This window comes from Mus caroli, unplaced genomic scaffold (assembly GCF_978045245.1).
Source record: "Mus caroli unplaced genomic scaffold, Mus_caroli_1 scaffold_8, whole genome shotgun sequence".
Classification (NCBI taxonomy): Eukaryota; Metazoa; Chordata; class Mammalia; order Rodentia; family Muridae; genus Mus; species Mus caroli.
The window spans coordinates 140,726,627-140,734,498 of NW_028227263.1; the positions used below are offsets into that span (position 1 = coordinate 140,726,627).

General features: G+C 39.5%; 1 pseudogene; it reads right to left on the bottom strand.

Annotated features, from left to right (window-relative positions):
• Nucleotides 1-1,587: 1,587 nt before the first annotated feature.
• Nucleotides 1,588-2,085, bottom strand: LOC147003738 (galectin-like protein 2 pseudogene; annotated as a pseudogene).
• Between the last annotated feature and the right edge of the window lie 5,787 nt (nucleotides 2,086-7,872).

A 7,872-nucleotide genomic window follows, 5' to 3' on the forward strand; every position in this document is an offset into this window, starting at 1 on the left:
AGTTGATATACTATCCTGATAAATGGGGAATTCTTCAGACAAGATAAAATTTTACAAGACCTAGGAATTTAGAGCTCCCTGACACCACATTATTCTTGAGGCCTGTCAAGAGTTAAAACCCCCTGGTGCTATTAACACTAAAGTGTGAAATTCTTGCCTGGCACTAGGCTGATCCTAGGCAGGGCTGCTAATCTCTATTGTAAACATTTATCTAGTTCCTGCAAATTCCATTCCCAGTCAATCTCTTGTATCTGGAAAACTTCAATGTACCTTGCCTGTTATGATTTGCAATTTATGATACACTCTGTATTATAAAAAGTCTGAGGCTCGACCAGAGATTACATTCAGATTCAACACCTCTCTTGTGTGCATCTGTTTGTCAATTCCTACACTTTGCCCATCTGCTCGAGAGAACCCATTCCACGCAGACACAAGGGCCCAGAGGGTCTGCAGCACTTAGGAATACTTGGGAGGGTCTCAGAAGAAAAAGTAGACAATGAGCTAACAGCCTCGATTGATATAAATTATTTCTCAGTAAGTAATTTGGGGCAACTTGCTTCTGCTTTACATTGCATTCTGGAATTATTTTCATAGCATACTATTAAAAACTGATATATAGTTATTTTAAAAGCTGTCTATGCAATCACCTCTTATATGCTTTCCATTAATTTAATAACAACTTAATGAGCTAGTATGTAAATCTAAGGAGTAGTTAGCCTTAAGGAAGCCAATACTGTGCTCATTCACAGGAAGGAGAAAAAGCAATGCAAACAAAAGTTCCCATCATCGACAAGAACTTTAGGCTTTTATTGAAGTGTTGCAAAAATTTCCCCAAAAGCATCTATAGCAATTTATGTTAAGAAGCCAAAGTTGAGGGGTAAGGAGAATATACTCAAATTCTTTAAGGGAAAATCCACTTATTTTATGGTTGTTTTGCATAAATTTTCCCCTGCAACCTAAGTTCATAATTTGTAGACATTGCTCATTCTCTGATACATTAATACATATACTAAATATAAATAAATTAATCAAGAATGCTTAGAAATCCAAGTTAACAGGATGCTGTGCCAAAAAAAAACCCAAAAACAAAAACCAAAACAACCCCCAAGAAAGCAGAACCAAACCTTGCACAATCTACAATCTATGTAAATACCCTGACTAAAATGTCAGTGGTGCTACGCAATTCCATGTCAGTGCAAAAATGCATGGATTTGATGTACCCTTGTTGTTTTTAAGGTCTTTAGCACTTTTGTTTCTAAATATCACCTTGCTTTGAAATGATTAGTAATTGCTACCAAATCACAAATCATCACAAATCCATTTTTATTTAGTCTGAATAAAATCCAGCATAAATGTATTACTTCATTCTAAGCATAATGGCTCTGTGTCTTTCTTGCCAGCTTTCTTCTTCTGGGCAAACCACAGATGAAATTGTCATTCCAGACTTAAACTGCACAGAAAGAGACGGTGAAGTCTGTCTTTGTTTTTGTTTTCTTTTTAGGTCTCCAGATCTAGCTAGGACACCTCTTTCAGACATGTAGTTGTGGCACCTGATTGGTCATATTTGAAATAGAAGTGCTTTAAACATCAGCCAAGTTTGGTAATCTGGAGGTCCCCACTGATCTTTATGGTGTCAATTGCAGGTAATGTTTGAATACGATGATATAAATCAAAAAGGTGGTGTCCATCCACCAACACTCTGAAACACGGTTGCTGGCAAAGAATCTCTATCCTGAACGGCTGGCCTGGGACGAATGGAAAGTAAGGGAATGCCAAATTCTCTTCGTCTCTTTCTCCTGAGATACAAGAGTTTCTAAAGACCTGCCGGTTTGTAAACACAACTTTGAGTTCAATCGCCACATCCGCAGGAGGATCTTCAGAGTCACCACAGGTCAAGCTGATGCCAAAGCTTTTGGGGTTGTGATCTACGATGCCCATCACTAATACCTTCTTTCCTGGTCTCATGCCACCTTTAATATGCCCACAGAAGTACACGCCAGCTTGAACTGGAGAACCCAGGGAGTTGTTTAAGTGCCCATGATCAAGTTTCACCACGACATCACTGTTGGCTCCCAACCCCGCCATGTTCCTGCAACAAGCATCAGGGACCTAAAAAACATTCTTATTAATCCATGTTAGTTATTCGCCCACCCCAGCAATCCTCCACATAATCCTCCTGACCGTCTCCTCACATAAGCCTCTTTCCCATGATTCCCTCTTTATCTTTCTGCCTGTCCCCACCAAAGGACCCTTTATGGTTTTCCATTCCCAGGTCCTCTGAGTTAAACATAGACCTGAAAATGTGATGGGAGGTAGTGTACAAGGGAGAACTCGGCTGTTTGTCCTTCTGGGTCCGGCTTACCTCACTTGATATAGTGGTTTCCAGTCCTACACAGTTACCTCCAAATTTCATTTTTCATTACAGCTAATAATATTTCATTATACACAGGTACCGCATTTTTACTGTCCATTCATCCACTGATGGACATCTAATCTGTTTCTATGTCCTACCTATTGAGAATAGAGCCACAATGAACATGGATAAGTGTGAGTTCTTGTATTAGGAAGTAGAGTCCTTTGGGTATACAGCCTACCTGTGGGTTTTTAAAAACACAGAAAAATTGAATAACTCCTGTTTTCGAACTTGGTTTGTTTTTGTTTTAATTTTATGTGCACTGATGTTTTGACTGCATGTATGTCTATGTGGGGGTAGGATCTCTGGAACTGGAGTTACAGACAGTTATTAGCTGCCATGTGGATGCTGGGAATGGAACCTGGGTCCTTTGGAAGAGTAGCCAGTGTTTTTGCTGAGCCATCTCTCCAGCCCCATCTTTTTGGTTTTTTGTTTTTTGGTTTTTTTGAGACAGGATCTTACTAGGTAGCTGTCAGTAGTCTCCCATTGGAACAGCACTGAGAGGGAGAAGAAGGCAGTTTTACAGGGAGAGCTTTACAGAGACAGACTGAAGAAAGAACAAGCTAGACACAGGAAAGGCATTAGGAGCCAGAAGATGAGAACGAGCCAGATTAGAAAAAGATTGCTAGAGCTAGTTTGAGGCCAACCAGAGCGACTTAGAGTCCAAGAGAAAATCCACATTGAATCAGTCAGTTGGGAAAGAAGATTGAGCCAGAACAGCTGAGGTGAACCAGCCAGGCAGAGATCAGAAAGAACAAGAAAGGGTAAGCTTATTTAGCAATAAGTCTCAGAGGCTGAAAACATCCTAAGCCTAGATAAGATTGTACAGAAACTAGAAGATTCCACAACTAGGCCTAGGTTAGCTGACAGAGGCAGTAAGCCATGGTGAATACAATTACATCAGAAGAATAAAAGTTAATTTTATAGATTTGCACCACTCTTTCTGCTGCCTTCCAAATTGAAAAAGAATGAAGGTCTGTCTACAACCTACACCATAGTCCAGGGATCTGATGGAAAAGACAAAATTAGTGGCTGTTTAGAGTTCTGTAAAAAACAAAACAACAACAACAACAAAAAAAAAACCAAAAAACAAAAAACCATGATGACCAGGCAAAGAACAGCTGTGTGACAGGCAGACTGTTTTTCTCCTGTTTCCTAAGAGAAGGAGGTGACTCAGTGTCTGAAGGAAGAAACCCTAACCATAATTCGTTAAAGAAGCTGAGATAGAATCTAACTAGAGTTCAAATGAGCTATCATAATTTGCCCTGGAAGGAAACTCTCAGGTTTCTGCAGTGTTTTTCAAAGGTTTTGCACACTAGTCACAAGCTTCTTCATAAATAGCCACATGATAGTGATGGTCCATAGCACGTTAATTTGCATTTGCTTAGGATTTTTCTCTTGTGACACTTTACATTAAAAAAACAAACAAACAAACAAAAAACAAAAAAATCCCAAATACTCAAAAGCAAAACAAAAGCCCCTAAAAACCAAAACCAAAAAAATATCAGGCTATTTGTGAGTACCACATGCACCATGCTTGCTGAATTCTTTTTGCTTTGAAAATACTGTGTGAAGGGGCTAGAGAGATGGCTCGGCAGTTAAGAGTACTGACTGCTTATCCAGAGGACCCAGCACCTACATGACAGTCATAACAATCTGTAACACGAGTTTCAGGGGGTCTGGCACACACACACACACGTACATACACTCACGAAGGCAAAACAGCAATGCACATTAAAGAAATACCATATGGAATTCCCTGCCCAGCTTGAGTGGTTTGCAACCCCTTCACACACACACACACACACACACACACACACACACACACACACACACATCAACCCATGCTCTTCCAAGTGCAGGCTGAAACATGGTTGCTTCTACAATTATCTTTCTTATCAGATTAAAGCTAGAGCTTTCTCCTGCACTGCTCCACTTGTCTCACACAGCAGCTGTGACTCCCTAGAATCTTATTTCTCTGTTTGTAAACAATTTCGGGTCAAAAATATGCAAATTGCTTTGTTTTCTGATCTCCTTTGAGGATCTAAAACAGTTTACTGTATAGGTGCTAAGAAGTGATCAGTGAAAGTGTTGCAGACCTGTACAAACTAGTCTGTGAGGCGCAGTGGATCCTGAGGTTAACTGAAACCACGAGTGGGAGGTTCTCCGTTTAAAAACAAACAAACAAACCACAAAGGCAGCCAGGCAGTGGTGGTGCAGTCCTTTGATTCCAGCACTTGGGAGGCAGAGGTAGGTGGCTCTCTGAGATCGAAGCTAGCCTGATCTACAGAGTGAGTTCCAGCAAGCCAGAACTACACCAAGAAACCCTGTCTGAAAACACCTAAAACAAAACAAAACAAAAAGCACAATCGACTTCCAAAACCATATAAAACTACTTTGTAGATAGCCTCTCACTAGAGACTTGAATCTAACTGCAGATTTCTTTTTTTTTTTACTTAAACTAATAAAATTTATTTTAAAATATGTCAATAAGGATTGACATTTTAAGTCATCAAAATAATTTATAATAAATGATTCTTAAATAGAACAAAAGGAAGCAAATTCACCCAAGAGGAGTAGACGGCAGGAAATAATCAAACTCAGGGGCGAAATCAACCAAGTGGAAACAAGAAAAACTATTCAAAGAATCAACCAATCAAGGAGCTGGTTCTTTGAGAAAATCAACAAGATAGATAAACCCTTAGCCAGACTCACTAGAGGGCACAGGGAAAGCATCCTAATTAACAAAATCAGAAATGAAAAAGGAGACATAACAACAGATCCTGAAGACATCCAAAACACCATCAGATCCTTCTACCAAAGGCTATACTCAACAAAACTGGAGAACCTGGATGAAATGGACAAGTTCCTAGACAGATACCAGGTACCAAAGTTGAATCAAGATCAGGTTAATGATCTAAACAGCCCTATATCCCCCAAAGAAATAGAAGCAGTCATTAATAGTCTCCCAACTAAAAAAAGCCCAGGACCAGATGGGTTTAGTGCAGAGTTCTATCAGACCTTCAAAGAAGATCTAATCCCAGTTCTTCACAAACTATTCCACAAAATAGAAACAGAAGGTACTCTACCCAACTCATTCTATGAAGCCACAATTACTCTGATACCTAAACCACAAAAAGACCCAACAGAGATAGAAAACTTCAGACCAATATCCCTTATGAATATTGATGCAAAAATCCTCAATAAAGTTCTTGCTAACCGAATCCAAGACCACACCAAAACAATCATCCATCCTGACCAAGTAGGTTTCATCCCAGGGATGCAGGGATGGTTCAATATACGGAAATCCATCAACGTAATCCAGTATATAAACAAACTCAAAGACAAAAACCACATGGTCATCTCGTTAGATGCGGAAAAAGCATTTGACAAGATCCAACACCCATTCATGATAAAAGTCTTGGAAAGATCAGGAATTCAAGGCCCATACCTAAACATGATAAAAGCAATCTCCAGCAAACCAGTAGCCAACATCAAAGTAAATGGTGAGAAGCTTGAAGCAATCCCTCTAAAATCAGGGACTAGACAAGGCTGTCCACTTTCTCCATACCTATTCAACATTGTACTTGAAGTCCTAGCCAGAGCAATTCGACAACAAAAGGAGATCAAAGGGATACAAATTGGAAAAGATGAAGTCAAAATATCACTCTTTGCAGATGATATGATAGTATATATAAGTGACCCTAAAAATTCCACCAGAGAACTCCTAAGCCTGATAAACAGCTTCGGTGAAGTAGCTGGATATAAAATTAACTCAAACAAATCAATGGCCTTTCTCTACACAAAGAATAAACAGGCTGAGAAAGAAATTAGGGAAACAACACCCTTCTCAATAGTCACAAATAATATAAAATATCTTGGCGTGACTCTAACTAAGGAAGTGAAAGATCTGTATAATAAAAACTTCAAGTCTCTGAAGAAAGAAATTCTAGAAGATCTCAGAAGATGGAAAGATCTCCCATGCTCATGGATTGGCAGGATCAACATTGTAAAAATGGCTATCTTGCCAAAAGCAATCTACAGATTCAATGCAATCCCCATCAAAATTCCAAATCAATTCTTCAACGAATTAGAAAGTGCAATCTGCAAATTCATCTGGAATAACAAAAAACCTAGGATAGCAAAAACTCTTCTCAAGGATAAAAGAACCTCTGGTGGAATCACCATGCCGGACCTAAAGCTCTACTACAGAGCAATTGTGATAAAAACTGCATGGTACTGGTATAGTGACAGACAAATAGACCAATGGAATAGAATTGAAGACCCAGAAATGAACCCACACACCTACGGTCACTTGATCTTCGACAAGGGAGCTAAAAACATCCAGTGGAAGAAAGACAGCATTTTCAACAAATGGTGCTGGCACAACTGGTTGTTAACATGTAGAAGAATGCGAATCGATCCATTCCTATCTCCTTGTACTAAGGTCAAGTCTAAGTGGATCAAGGAACTTCACATAAAACCAGAGACACTGAAACTTATAGAGGAGAAAGTGGGGAAAAGCCTTGAAGATATGGGCACAGGGGAAAAATTCCTGAATAGAACAGTAATGGCTTGTGCTGTAAGATCGAGAATTGACAAGTGGGACCTCATGAAACTACAAAGCTTCTGCAAGGCTAAAGACAACATCAATAAGACAAAAAATCCACCAACAGATTGGGAAAGGATCTTCACCTATCCTAAATCAGATAAGGGACTAATATCCAATATATATAAAGAACTCAAGAAGGTGGACTCCAGAAAGTCAAATAACCCCATTAAAAAATGGGGCTCAGAACTGAACAAAGAATTCTCACCTGAGGAATACCGAATGGCAGAGAAGCACCTGAAAAAATGTTCAACATCCTTAATCATCAGGGAAATGCAAATCAAAACAACCCTGAGATTCCACCTCACACCAGTCAGAATGGCTAAGATCAAAAATTCAGGTGACAGCAGATGCTGGCGAGGATGTGGAGAAAGAGGAACACTTCTCCATTGTTGGTGGGATTGCAAGCTTGTACAAACACTCTGGAAATCAGTCTGGCGGTTCCTCAGAAAATTGGACATAGTACTACCGGAGGATCCAGCAATACCTCTCCTGGGCATATATCCAGAAGATGTCCCAACCGGTAAAAAGGACACATGCTCCACTATGTTCATAGCAGCCCTATTTATAATAGCCAGAAGCTGGAAAGAACCCAGATGTCCCTCAACAGAGGAATGGATACAGAAATTATGGTACATTTACACAATGGAGTACTACTCAGCTATTAAAAAGAATGAATTTATGAAATTCCTAGCTAAATGGATGGATCTGGAGGGCATCATCTTGAGTGAAGTAACACAATCACAAAAGAACTCACACAATATGTATTCACTGATAAGTGGATATTAGCCCAAAACTTAGGATACCCAAGATATAAGATACAATTTACTAAACGCATGAAACTCAAGAA